We start from the raw sequence: 15,529 nt of genomic DNA, 5'->3' as shown, positions 1-15,529 counted from the left end.
CGCGCGCTAGGAGAGGTGAGGTTGATGGGTTTCTTGCGAGTACCGCTATGCGGCGCAACTGTCTTGCCGCTGCTGAACAATACAAATTTCAAAAATTAATTATAAATGCAATATCTATTATTTTTACATCGGATTTTTTCGACAAATCATATTTTTATATGCTCTACACATTTCAGGCAATTAAATACTATTGGCGGTGGTCCTTTAAGTATGACACTTACCGTAGCCCTACCCGTCGCCTTTAACGTATGACCAGAAATAACTAATAAGTGTGACACTGATCTTGGGCGTCTTTGAGCTTTCATCGTATGACCAGAAATATCTAATAAGTGTGACACTGATCTTGGGCGTCTTTGAGCTTTCATCGTATGACCAGAAGTACCAAATAAGTGTGACACTGATCTTAGACGTCTTTGAGCTTTCATCGTATGACCAGAAGTAACTAATAAGTGTGACACTGATCTTAGACGTCTTTGACCTTTTATCGTATTACCAGAAGTAACTAATAAGTGTGACACTGATCTTAGACGTCTTTAAGCTTTCATCGTATGACCAGAAGAAACAAATAAGTGTGACACTGATCTTAGTCGTCTTTGAGTGTCACTCGGCTGCCGTTTAAGAATCTGACGACCTAATAAACCCGTATATCTTTCATACAATTGAAAAAATATATATAGTGGAAATAATTTTTCGTTAGGTAATATAATTTCAATGGAGCTATCGATAATTTTCTTTTGTTAGCTCCTAACGATAAAAGTAACATCATGCCCTTGATTAGGTAACGATTAGCATGTTGCGAACTTACTGAGAATTCTAATTATGGTGCCTGGTTTCCTAACTTAACTAGGTATAAACATAATTTTCAGGGAAAGACGTGTAATCTGAGATCTCTACGTCATGTCCGCACTTTTTGCTGCACTCTGTTGTCGTATTATAGAACTATCTAAAATAAAATAAGTAATTTCCATGGCCAAATTGACATGGTTTCAAATAAAAATAAAACAATAATTTATTTATCCGTTTTGATAAATCCGATTTGATTAAACGTGAATTTTTTAATTGATTTTGATTCAATAATGTAAAGCTCAAGCGCGGTTCTACGGAAAAGTAGACGAGGATGATACTTATTTGATTCATGGCAGCATAATTCTATAATATATTACAATAAGTATGACACTAGGGAAAATATTTTACTGAGAGCTAGTCACAGCGTGACGTCATCACGGTAAGAAAGTCGCCCCCTAGCGAGGCGCTGTTAAAAGCAACGCTAGACACGATAACGTGGGGACGCAAAACGTCGCCGAAGCCCGTTATATAGTCTCTCGTATCTAGCTCTCAGTAAACGTTTTGCTTGTAAAACATTCTGTTTCCCGGGATCTCCGGTGCCAGCTGTGTCGGGTTACTTGGGCTGCTGTGTGCTCGTCGTTCCCCTTTAGGAGCTCTCTCCAAAGGGCTTGGCTCCTTACCTACGTAGGTAGGGTGTCGGCTGGAGTTGATAGAGCATCCATTCTAAATGCCACTGCTGTGTGCGAAGTGGGGATTGGTCCACCCATTGCTGCAGCTTCTGCTGGGTTGAGTGGCTTGCGTCAAAGGTGAGACCATCAGTAGTAGGGTTCTGCTACCCATGCTGGATTTGTCACCTGTCCGGGCTAGGTGGACGCTGGCGTAGGGCACTATGATGATAGGCCTCCGGTGGTATGGTCTTTGTTACTAGGTACACCGGGCTATAAATTCTGACACACTGTAAAACATAGGAAGGGACAGACTTATGCAAAATATTATAAACTTATGATGCCAGTATGACCCCTTTGACTTATGACGTCAGCTTAGGCTTTCATCTGTTGTGAAAAGTACCATCGATATATTAGATGGATAGCAGCGAAACTCACGTATATAATCTTTTTTGCGCCTATATTTAATTCGTGATAGAATGCCGTTACCAGTCAGCGCCGGTCACAGGAGTCTTTCTCTTGCCTATACTAGGCTCGTGTAAGACTAAAAAAGACGCGAAAAGCTGTACAGTCTGTACACGAAAAAGCTACTTCTACCTTGGATTAATAATAGCTTCTACACGTCCTTAAAGTTAACCCTAACGTTTTTTCCGCTAGCTACATATTTGAAAGTTATTTTGTTTTAAATTATATATTATCATAAGTAACGTAATAATAATTTAAACTTAACTATAAGTATGGAAATTAGTATAACTGAACCGATTTTCAGGGTTATTGGATAATCAGAGCCGGAATTAGGGGAGGCAACCAGGGCTGATGCCCAGTGGCCTCCGCAACAGAAATTTCTGAGTAAAAGTCTCTAGCGAATGCCGAATGAGATGCAGTATTACCAAAAAAAAGCAATGTCGATTTTACAAACATTTTGCCCGTCTTACGTGTTTGAAAGATAATCAGCCCCCCCTCCCCCACCTTTAAATCCGGGTTTAGTTCAGCGCAAAAACCCCTTGTGCCTAAAACATGCCCAAGTGGAAATAAACTACTACCAAAAGTTACAATCCCTATACTTTTGTATGCTAAAGGTTTAATGAATGCTCGACTCGAGATCGACCATATAAGACTATTTATTGTCTCCCTTTCTGGCTCTTTTTTAGTCTCTGGTATTATATCGTAAGTAGATGGCGATAGCGTCTCCACATAACAACGAAAAAATACTCTAGCTTTGACCAATGCTACCTAGTTCGTTCGTTGCTCACTACGAGGCGTTTTATCCTGTTTTTTTTTTAACTTCCTTCCCTCCCCAAGGCATACTTTCCCTCCCCCCTCTCAACTTTTATTTCGCTAGTAACATTCATAAAGAAACAGGTCCGATTGACACATTTGGTAATTATGTGACTTTTGCTACTACAAAGTACAATAATGCACTTCTAAAATCGGTTGCACGTTCAATTCGAAGCTGGGCAACAGTGTCAGTGTGGAAAAAAGGTTCCGTCAGAAAATTTGCATGAACACATCTGAAAATGTCATACTAATTTTTATTATGTTACTCATGATATTTTTGATAAAACGTCATATTATCTGAAGTTTGAAAAAGCGCAACTTTAGGTGTTTATTAAAAAATGATCAGTTACTAAAAAAAATTCTGTTTAATAATAAAGAAGGGGGAGGAAAATTAACCTTTTAAATACCCCTAAATCTAGAACGTTTTGAATTCTAGCTACTTAAAAAAAGGTTTAAGGAGCTCATACAAGCCATGTATTTATTTACACTAATTAGAAATATTAATTCAGTAATTGTCTCTAAAAATCTTTCATCTTACTGTTACATAATAGCTATTTGACAGTTTATAAACATCCATTATTTCAGTGTTTCTAGGAGTCAATTTTTTTCAACTTCCAAATATATGAATCACAATCAATTTCATAGCTTCACTTTAAGTAATAAGCCAGCTAAAAATATACATCCGTTTACATAAAATATGAATTTAATTTGGAAAAAACTTTTAATGTCAGATTCTAATATTTCATGGGCAAAAACACAACCTGTCGTGTAAATTAAGCTATTAACCATGGTCTTTTTAACTGAATAGACAGAGTCTGGGAAATCATCAACAAGGTCTCTTAAAGCTGGGCATATTTTTTTCTTTAGTGACCAATGATCCTGACAAAGTAAACTGAATACTGCTGTCATTTTCAACCAATTGCATATAACATTGGAAAAATTGATGTCGATGGGACCACGTTTTGGTTATATTTGAAAAATTCTTTGAGGCATAAGCAATTTTTTTAAAATAATTATGCTTGCTCTCAAATCTAATATATGATATTGATCTTAGAGGGCCGAATTTATTAAACGCTGAAACATAATGTACTAAATAATGATATTTAGGGGTCATAATATCTGCCCCAAAAATAAGTTTCATTCTTTTTAAAAATTCTTCTATGAGGTTTTCTCAAATTGACAAAAATAACTTCGGAAATTGAGGTGCATAAATATAACCAACAATTTCTCTAACAATAAATACTAGTCCCATACATAACTAGTCTCTGGTAAAGGTATAAAGTCATAACAGATGAAGGCGGACCAAACAAAACATTTCGCTAGCTGAACCTTTCAAATGGCTATCACCAAATATGGAAGTTCTATTTTGCTTTTGTGGTTTATTAGTTTCAGTTTTCCCATAGCTGAAATCACTAACTCGTTTGTTGAACAAATCCAACGATACAGTGCTACTTGAAATTAGCTGAGCAATAACACGCTTTAGGAGAGAGGGAATGATTCCTTCTTTCAAATTGTGCATAGGGTCTGGTGGCATTTGTTGTGTTAAATCAAAAAATTCTAAATCCATCAGAGGGGACCTGTTTCTTACCCCGTAAATAGAAATTTCATTAGGATCCAGAGAGATACTGTGTAAATGATATTCATGACGAGGCATGCTTCTCAAAGCCACTTGATTTTCTTTAGTTATGTTTTGAATATTAATTCGGTCAGCCATGCAAAAACGACAAATTCTACCTTTGCTAAAATTAGCATTAAAGCCACCAAGCTGGTGGAGACCTAGGTTGTCTCCGGAAAACAGTGCAGGAAATACTTAATATGTTTTTTCACTTGGTATAAATATGCCAGTTTCCGCCAAAATCTTTAAATCATACAGTAACGGCTGCATAAGTTCATTAAATCCATATTTATCAACATCATCTGATCTTGCTAATAAAGTTAAATGAATGTTACTGAGCTCTGATTTGTGCACTCCATCTAAATTAAGTATTGAAAAATAACACCCTAGTACTTTTTTTTTCCTCTTTTTGATCCAAGTGGGTTTGGAACCTCAAATTCGTCTGTGTATATTTGAAGTTGAATGGTTTTATTTAACAAGAAAGTATTCCGCATATTTTTTTGCAATCTCACCTTGAAGAAAATGACCAATGGTATCACTTGACAAGTTACTTAAATCCACGTGCATTTCCAGTTGATAAGACTTTTATTATTGGAACATAATGAAAGACTTTCTTTTTTGGAAGATTAATCGTTTCAGAAAACGTGTATTGAATGGGTTCAATCATTCCAAGATTGGATTTGCAATAAAACTGTATTTTGTAGTTGCTATTTAAACTCTCGAAAGCCAGTTTCACATTTTCTTGCTCTTTTAATAAAACATCTGGAACTTGTTTAAAATCGTTAGTATTCTTCATGACATCAATGGCCAATGCATTAATTGTTGAAAGTATTTGATTAACTTAACCTAGAAGGTCATTTACGAGAGACTCCATTACGCTGTTAGGAAGGTTGTGTTGTTCCCGATATTTAAGAATTAATTTAATTAAAATGTCTCGGATTTCTAAGGCTTTTAAATTAACATCCTCTTCAGTTAGAAAGTCAGGATCAATTTCCCAACCTACTAAATTATTTATGGTTTCGTTTTCAAAAGTGGATTGCAAAAAAACGCTAAAAACGTCTCAACATAGACATTATCCTTAGGTATAAATAAATACATTCAAGGTCATAGTAAGAGCTATTCTTACTTTTAAATCTCAATGGGCCTTGGCTTCTAGCTCGTGAAAAAGTCTTTTCATCTAGGTTACCTGGAAGTTAAACCGAGTGGTAACAGCGCCATTTTGGTTTGCGGCATTATGTATAAACTACATAAGTGGGTCGGCGAATAGGCGAAGCCTAACGGAAAACGCGAGATTCACACTCAGCAGAAAACTCAAATTTCTGCATGTCGTTGATTTAAGGCGCCCTCTGTCGGTGACCTATATTACAATTTTATATAAAAAATCGCACAATATTCACGTTAGACCAAAGGACGCGTTTATGAAGAAATTGTTTAAGCCGGCAAAATATGTTATATGTTATGTGATTGAAAAAGTTAGTAATTAGTATAATTGTATAGTTTTCATTTAAAATGGTGGGAGTTTACCGTGTTATTAAATATTGCAAATACAATGTTAAAAATTCATAAAATTTTCCGTTTCATAGGTATTAGAAAATTATTATTTTCTTGATTAAGGCCTGTAATTTTACCTCACATATTTACGTGAATAAATGTGTTGTTTACCTTTCAAAATTTGTTCATTTTTTAAATATTCGAAAAAGTTTAAATTTATATTAAACTTAAACTTATAGAGAACAAACTTGTGATAATGAATTATTAATCGCAATGCCACCATTTCTATTTTTTAACTTTACACCTAACCGACAGAAGGCGCCTTAGTATATCGACATGCAGAAATTTGTGTTTTCCGCTAGGTGTCACCTACGTATTCACCCCAATTGAAATCTTTTATCCAGAGCTTTATATACATTTTCTATATCTTTGGATGAAGAATTATATAACGGGAATAACTCATCCGTCGTCTGCTATAACTCCGAAAATTTGGGAAACTTGTTTGCCTTAGCAAATTATTGTGTTATTTTCGAGAAAAAAATAATTAATAACAATAAAAAAAAGCGATGACAAACAAGTTTCCATAAATTCTGGAATTAAGCAGACGACATAATTTTTCCCGTTACTCTTCCACATAGGGTCGCGATAAGCCTAACTTCTCCCAGGCCCGCGTCAGCTGTTTTCCGGGCCCTAGGCAAACTCTTCGAACGCGGGCCCGATACTTATTTTATTTCGGATTATAGGACGTATTACATTTAAGTGGTAATTTAGTAAAATTAATAATTTTTACACTAAAAGAAAAGTATGAAACCTTCCATTCGAAGCTTTAAATCCGGGCGAACCGGGTCCCTTCGTGATGTGCGGGACCTAGGCAGTTGCCCATGTTACCTAGGCGGGAACGCGGCCCTGACTTCCCCCGATAGGGACTAGGGAGTAAGGCGAAGTAAAAAAATATCGGTGGCATATTTTTTAGGAGTCAAAAAATAATATTACGTCAACCAAAGATAATATAACTACGTACCCTAGATTCGAAATCAGGATGATTTCTCATTGGCGATTGTTCCGTTAGACACTAACTGAGTTCCAGGCGGAATTCTGAAAAATTGGGCTCCATGGCAGCTTGGATGAAAAATATACTGGATATGGCACTCGTACCTTCCGTAAGGCATTTACGGACGTCTCTCAAAAGTGGAAAAAGCGGGTGGGTTTAGCGCGGGCGGGATGAATTTGTATTGAGACAAATTCTTCGGCGCATGCGCGAAATTTCAAAAACGACAGTTTGAAAATAGGTTCTTTAAATTTTAGTCACGCTTTTTGGTTCAGTGTTGGATTTATATGTTATATACATTATTTTTTAAGGTAAGATAGATTTTTAGATAGATAGTATTCATTTTGAATGAAGTTATTTTATTGTAATGGGAAGAATTAAACATTGCGCGTATCCAAAGTGCAACAGCGATACAAGATATGGTGATAAACCCCATATGTTTGGAGTAACTTTTGTAACATTTCCTAAAGTGAAAAGGAAACCTGTGATTTGTAAAAGATGGTTTAGTTGGTTAAAGGAAGTTAGAACCGATTTCAAAATGGAAAACATAACATCAAACACGTATATATGTTCTAAACATTTTTTTGGTCAAAAAGGACCTTCGATACTGCATCCTGATCCTATTCATTTCCAAGTAATTATCTTAAAAATAATAATCTCTTTATGTAGTAGTTACAACTTAGTGATATTGCTTATTGTAGGGTGCGATTACGGGAAATTCAGATCAATTGACTCCTAATGAAGATGAAGGACAAAATATATCACATTCTCATGAAGAGACTGTCAACGACTCTCTGGAAGAAGCGACTCCTAACAACTCTTTGGAATCAGGACTGATTTCTACTGAAGATGAAGGACAAAATATATCACATTCTCATGAAGAGACTGTCAACGACTCTCTGGAAGAAGCGACTCCTAACAACTCTTTGGAATCAGGACTGATTTCTAATGAAGATGAAGGACAAAATATATCAAATTCTCATGAAGAGACTGCTAATGACTTTCTGAAATCAGCCATATTTGATGAATACGAAGAACAAAATACATCATATCCTTGTCAAGCTACTCCTAATAACTCTTTTATGATTGAAGATCTAAATATTAATATAACGCCGATAATTAATCAAGATGCGATTACGATCATAACCCGTTTTAAGCATTTTATTATTTCTGATGATTGGTTTAAGATCCAAAAAGAGTTTAACTGGTTTGCGGCATTAGATGACATTAGACTGCAATTATTCCGGATCCACAGAGAAACTAAAAGAGTCGAAATAGATGCTGTTGTAAATGCTGACTTTCAATTTAAAGTTTCCATTTTGGGTGAAAATTTTACTACCCATAATTTGATGCTAGTGCCATACGAAGTTTGTAGCGCGAATGACCTACACAAAGTCTTGTCCAGCTTTAACCAATTTAAAGTATGCAGTGGCATCGCAGAGGAAAATCTGGTCAACTTGTTAAAAGAGCGATCACATGGCAAGTTCTGCGTGAGTTCTGGATCCATGCATGATGAATTGTGTACCAGATTAAACCCCAAAAACATCTGCGTGCCTTGCTTGAAACTTCGGAAATATGCCTTGAACACAAAAGTATCCAATGAAAAGAATAAAAATAAAAAGTACAAGTCTTTATCCAAAAAAGAACTAATAGCGTTACTTAAAGCATCGAAGTCCAAGGACATCCTTATTAGGAGAAAAATTAAGCGATTACAAAAGCAAGTAAAGAAGTGCATCGCAGACGAAGGAAAGAGAGTTGACAAGGATGACGATTCCTGCCTTCAATCAATTCTAGAAAAATCTTTACCACAAGAAGGTGATAAGTCTTTTGCCGCCGTTTTTCTGCGAACGCAATTGAAAATAATCAAACAAACAGAAAAACATGGTCGGAGATGGCACCCGCTTGTCATCAAATGGTGCTTATATCAATTTCACAAGTCACCAAGCGCTTACCGAAGCTTAGCTAAATCGCAAATCTTGCAATTACCGTCATATAGCACTTTGTTCCGGAATACTCCTAAAGATAAGCGAACCCTAGGCTTTTCAGATGAAGTGCTGAACAAAATGAAAGAAGATATAAAACCTGAAACTCTTAAACCACATCAACAGTATTTTAATATTCTGTTAGATGAAATAAAGGCTAAAGAAGAATTAATTTACAAAAAGACAACGGGAGACATAATTGGGTATACGCACCTCAATCAAGCCAGAAATAATTTAGGTGAAATCAATTCGAATAAATATGCCGACAAAAAAGTGGCCACACACGTTTTAATGTTGATGCTGAGAGGTGCCACTTGCCACGTGAAATACCCATTTGCACACTTTGCCACAAACAGACTCACTGGAGAAGATTTAAATTCCATCATCTGGGAAGCAATTGAAAGATTGGAGACATTGGGATTTAAAATACTTTCCGTAATAGGCAATGGTGCCACAACCAACCGAAAGTTATTCAACATGAATACTGACTCTACGGATGGTATTCCTCATTGCTGTACAAACCCATACAGTTTGGATGAGGAACGTCCCATATTTTTCTTATTTGATCCCCCACATCTTCTGAAAACAACGAGAAATTGCTTATATTCCAGCCAAGAGGGAAGCAAGGTTCGGCTTATGTACAAAAATGGTCAAAACATTACGTGGTATCCCATTAAAGAACTGTACAAAAGAGAAATGATGAGTCCCGGAAACCTTCGAAGAGCTCACAAGTTAACGAATGACCACATATATCTTAATTCATATAGTAAGATGAAAGTACGATACGCCTGTCAAGTGTTAAGCTCATCAGTTGCGAATGGTATTGAGGCAGTCTTTGTAACCATTGGTTTTATAAGATTATTTGACAAGTGGTTTGATATTTTTAATACCAGCAACTTTAACAAGGCGTACCACGCTAGGAAGCCAGACAAGATGCCATTTACCTCACTTGATGACCCTCGTCTAAAAGTAACAATGATAAATTAATAGAACCAAATATATTCATCTCATTTATTGCTTTAACTATTTTAGTGGCTGGAAACTGACTTCTTGAGTTATTTGGATAGTTGGGAACAAGACGTGGAACAGCGCCCAGAAAATTTTAGTTCCGAGGAGAGAAAAAAAATGCTGCTATCCCAAGAAACCCTTTCAGGATTAAGACAATCAAGTAAATAAGCTTATATTTCAGTGCTTACAAAATGAAATGGTTTACTAATTTATGTTGGTTTTTTTTCAGCAAAAGCCATGATAGGAATAATTAAATTCCTGCTAATGAAAGGTGCAAGTTTTGTCCTCACCGCTAATTTCAACCAGGACCCCCTCGAGCTAGAGTTTTCAAGACAACGGGGAGCGAATGGCTCCAATGACAATCCAACAGTAGACACAATTGGAAACAATCGTGAAACTTTGTGGATGTTGAAAAGTTATAAAATACCTTGCCATAGTGCTTCGGGGAACACATCAATAGACTGCGATGAACTTTTAAAATAAATTTATTTACTTTTTTAAAAGTAGGGAACTCATTTAATTGCACAATTGTTGTAGTTGTTTTCTTTGCCTATCTTTGGCATTTGCTTTGGATTTTTGAGCTTTGCTACGCACCTTTGATTTATAATCATCCTTTAGTTTTTTAATATGTCCATTTCCGATAGTGTTGATAAAATTTTGAATACAATGATTTAACAGTTTTGATCTCTCTTCAACCGGGACTTCATTCTTAAAAAAGCTATTCCACTTAAAGATCAAGTCTTCATTTGCCAATAATTCTTCTTTCGCTTTTAGAACTCTGTTCTCCACAGAAATTGTCCCGTAATACTTTGATATACATTTATAGACATCAAAAAAGAATTCAAAAGCAACGGTAGTTGGATAAAATAGCCCCCCTCTATCCTGCTTTTCAATCCAACATTTCAACTCCTCGGGAGTATTTTCTTTGGTAGTGGTCAGAGTTCTAGTGAGTTCAGTACCAAAGTCAGACTTTCTTCCAATTGACCTCAACACAGCGCCAATTACGTACATCAATACATCTTTAGACTCTTCAATGGGAATGTTGAGATCAATTGGAATATTCTTCTTTGGAACCGAACCCACTTCCACAGCCCTTCTAATTATTGCGTTAATGGCCCAAAGCCTTCCTTGAACTTCCAGATTAAGGAAACCCTGCGTAATAGAAATTGAAAACAAATTAGGCCAAGTAATTTCAAATTTACCAAGCACGGGACCAATTAAACTACACATACTGTGGTGTGTTGCACCGACTTTAAAATTTGACTAGTTTTCTTTTTGTTTCTTATTAGTGCGTTCATTTTAATAGTCACTTTGTCTCCAGGTGTTTCGGTTAAAATTGGTTCAATGGCTCCTTTTAATTCATTTAAATCTTTGGAATGTAGAGCTAGGATCCATTCGATTGCTTTTTTGGCATTATCCGTAATTTCCAATTTAGAATTTTTGAAATACTCTTGGACTTCATTTAGTATTCCACGGAACTCATTGTTATAATCATTGGCTAAACATTGAAGATGCGTTAAAAGATTGGAGATATAAACAAAAAAAAACTTACGTTCAATCATTCGACATCTAATTGTTTTGGTAGGTCTTTTCTTTGATGGTGGTCTGCTTTCTTTGCGTTTTGGCTTTTGAATGCTGCCAATAAAATATAGGGTAAATATTTCACATAAAAATTGAAATAATTCATATAAACTTACTTTGTTAGCGATGAGAAAGCTTTTCTGCTCCTTGGTGTATTTCTCTCATTGAAAAATTCCTCAATTGCCGCATTAGAGAGAATTTCCTCTTCACTCGTTATGTTTTCATCTATAATAGACGATAACATTAAAATCTTCTAATATAATAAAAAATGTTCCCTAAAATACCTGAAGACAGATCATTAATGTTTTCCGGGTAATCCTGCTCTTCGTTAATTATAGTAGGTTGACTAGGTTCCTTTTCGTTCCCGGATGAGTCCGAGTCTTCAGTTGATTCTTAATAGTGTAATTAAACAAGATTAGTACTTCCTAACTTAAAAAAAAACAAGAAATGAGTAATTTACCAGAAGAATCCGTTGAACTAGAAGTACACACATTTCTTTTGGAGGTGTTTGGAATGCCTAAGAAATCATAGGTATCCCAAAAGTTCATGTTGTTTCTTATAAATAAAGTCCTAGAAACTACAAAAAGGTTATCGTTGGAAACAGACAATATTACTTTAAACAACTTACCAACAACTTGTTTTCCTATGTTGATTTAAAATTAACCTTTTTCTAAATAAAGAAATCGTAAGCCTACTACAGAAACAATAGCGGCGGGTAAACACGTGTGGCAATGTTTGTCTCAAAATGCGAAGGCGCGCCGACAGATGGCGTGCGAGCCACTTTCACGTTTTGTGAAACACGAAAAAACGTAATGCCATATCCAGTATATTTTTCATCCAAGATGGCAGTGATAATACCCAAGGCCCAACATTTTAGCCTAACTTTTATTTAGATTGATTTCAAATTAAAAAATACCCTAAAGTGACAAAAGGTTGAAATTGAAGCCAGCTATATTATTTACCTTTTGTCATCGAAGATTTGTTGGTTTTAAATTATTAAACAAGTTAGAATATGAAATTTAACGTTTGACGCGGCTTTAAAACCGCTATTAAATTTTTCAGACTTTCGCCCGTTAACTCGGTAAAAACCTTTGACGAAACGCGGAGGACATATTTCGAATCTAGGGTACGTAGTTATATTATCTTTGCCACAACCTGGCTGTAAAATTTTGCAGTGTTATCAGATTACGTATTTTAGATTTGAAACACTCCAATATTCAGGGACTTATTTTTCCGACTAATCTAAAAGTAAAAATAATATTTCCTTTGCGGCGTAGATATCGATTAAGACTATCGACCCTTCTTCGGTACGCCCCTGATTCTACGCATTTAATAATCAAACTTTAGCAACGAAATGGGGCTAAACATAGTTTTTTTTGTGGGAAATGAGGCTTGTTCCAATTTTTTGAATATTGGGCTGTTTTTATATTTTAAGGGTAATTTTAAGAATTGCATGGCAACCCTGATATTTATGTCTTGGAATTTCTTGTCGGTTCTTTACTTTCCTAAACGTTTTCGCCATCTTCGGAGTTCGGATTTATTTTGACGCCAATTACAGGTTATTGAATAATATAATTCACGTTTGGTTATGAGTAAAGCAGTTTGGAGAGCTCCGTAATGGCTAATGTTATAACGATTTTACTATGTTATGGTGAATGAAAAAAAGGGCCTACTAAATGGAACTTCTTTCGAAGATTTCAAGTCGCGCATGAACAACGATTGTTCAATCAAGCACGGCCAATTTCGATAACGCGTACCGCGCTTTAGCGGCCCCGTCAATCGCCTGAATTTACCGTGTATATATTTTCCCACCAGGCTTTCGCTACGACCAAAATTTAACGTTAGTCAGATAGGAAAAATCCACAAAAAACAATTATTTTTAAATAAATTTTGAAAAACATTGAATTAAACCGAATGTAGGTTAATATTTAACTAATAGTATAATATTTTTTTCATGATTAAAATTTTTTAACGGTGCTTATAAATTATAAAAGAGTTAAACAGAAACCAAGAACATCCTCTAGATGCTGCGAGTCATAACCGAAATTTTCAAGATAGTTGGTTTAAAAAAATTGAATGGCTTTTGTATTCCAAAGTTGAAAACAATGCGTAATAATAATAATCAGCTAGGCTAATACCCAAGGCACCACCTTAGGCTTAAGTCATCAAGCGACTTTTGAAGCCATTAATTCAGGTGGCCGGGTTACAATGCGTATTGCGTTTTTTTTGCTCCTATTAATGTTGGAAAACACCAATCCAGGTCAGTTAGTTACGCAAGGTTGTAACAACTGGAAAAAAGCTATTGAAAAATTTAATAATCATCAACACACGCAATATCATATAACGGCCGTCTTGACGTACGAAAAGCTTCGCGATATACGAGACGGACACTGTACTTCAATTGATCGACAAATTGATTTAAGCAGTGCATCTCAAGCAGCAACTAATAGAAAACGATTAGAACCGATAATTAAAACAGTAATTTTATGCGGTCGGCAAAATATTTCCATAAGAGGTCATCGTGATTATGGTGAATTTTCAATTGAAAACGAACCAGTTGCCAATGAAGGTAATTTTCGAGCTTTGTTAAGAGCGAGAGTCGATGCGGGTGACGAAAACCTTATCGAACATTTAAAGCATTGTGGTAAAAAGACAACGTACATTAGCTGGAACATTCAAAACCAAATAATAAATGCGTGTAACGATGTAATTTTGAACCGTTTGGTCATGAAAATTAATTCAGCGAAATGTTTTACCATTCTTGGGGATGAAACTTGCGACATATCTACAACGGAACAATTTTCATTGTGTGTTAGATATATAGACGAAGAAAACGACATCAGAATTTGTGAACAATTTTTACAGTTCGTTCCTGTAACAAGTATTACAGGTAAAAACTTGGCTGATAAAATATTAGAAAGCTTTACCGATTATGGAATCGATTTGTCGTAGCTACGTGGGCAAGGGTACGACGGAGCAGCGTCAATGAGTGGAAAGTTTAATGGTGTTCAGTCTCACATATCAGCGATTTAGCCACAAGCGTTGTATGTTCACTGCGCGTCCCACAGTTTAACTTTGGCAATAGGAAATGCCGTTTCGGTGACCCAAATACGAAATTGCATCAGCATAATTGAAAAGGTGTACAAATTGTTTTAATACCCCAAAAAGACAAGACGTATTGTTTCAAAATATTGATAAATATACACCTGAAACTAAGAGGCAGAAACTACGTCGAGTGTGCCCGACTAGGTGGGTAGAAAGACACGAAGCAATTATTACTATGGTAGATTTGTATGATGCTGTAATACATAGTCTTGAAGCAATAACGTCTTCTTGGGACGATAAAGACTCGACCTCTAACTTAAAACTTTTGATTAATTCTTTGTGCGAATTTACCTTTATGATATCTTTATATACCATACAAAAAGTATTTGCGTATACATTACCATTGTCAAAAGTAACGCAAAAATCTGATAGCGGCCTGTTAAATGCCCTAAGTTTTGTTTATGACGTTGTGGATCAAATAAGAATTATTCGTGAATCACCGGAATCTTCGTTTAAAGAAATTTACGATGAAGCGTGTTTAAAAGCTAATAACTTCAATTTCGATAATAAAAAGCCAAGGACTACATCGAAACAAACATTGAGATCCAATGTTCCATCGGATTCCGTCGAAGAATATTTTAGGAGGACTACTTTTTTTACCATTTTTGGACCAAATATTAAGTCAACTCCACGAACGTTTTACGCGACACCGGAGCATTTTACCGGACACCGGAGCATTTTTAAAACATTTTCACTCTTCTCCCTAAAGGAAATATCTTAGCAGAAAGTGAAATAAATAAATTTTTTGAGCTTTGCGAATTTTACGAACGTGATTTGTCTATTACGAATTCAGCGGGTGGCTGAGTGGTTAGCAAGAGGAGCCGGGTTCGATCCCAGCTAGTGGCACTGCGTGAAAATCCGGAACCACTCCTTCTGCGTTGAGTTTGTAAGTTCTCTCCCCACTGGTTAAAGGGGTTTTCCACCGAGATCTTCGGTTTCCCCTTCCCATAAAAACTTGCTGAGGTTAACG

The sequence above is a fragment of the Leiobunum rupestre genome, chromosome 7 (genome assembly GCF_980474605.1).
Source record: "Leiobunum rupestre chromosome 7, qqLeiRupe1.1.hap1, whole genome shotgun sequence".
NCBI classification, from domain to species: domain Eukaryota; kingdom Metazoa; phylum Arthropoda; class Arachnida; order Opiliones; family Sclerosomatidae; genus Leiobunum; species Leiobunum rupestre.
Note: the sequence above shows the minus strand (reverse complement) of the source record.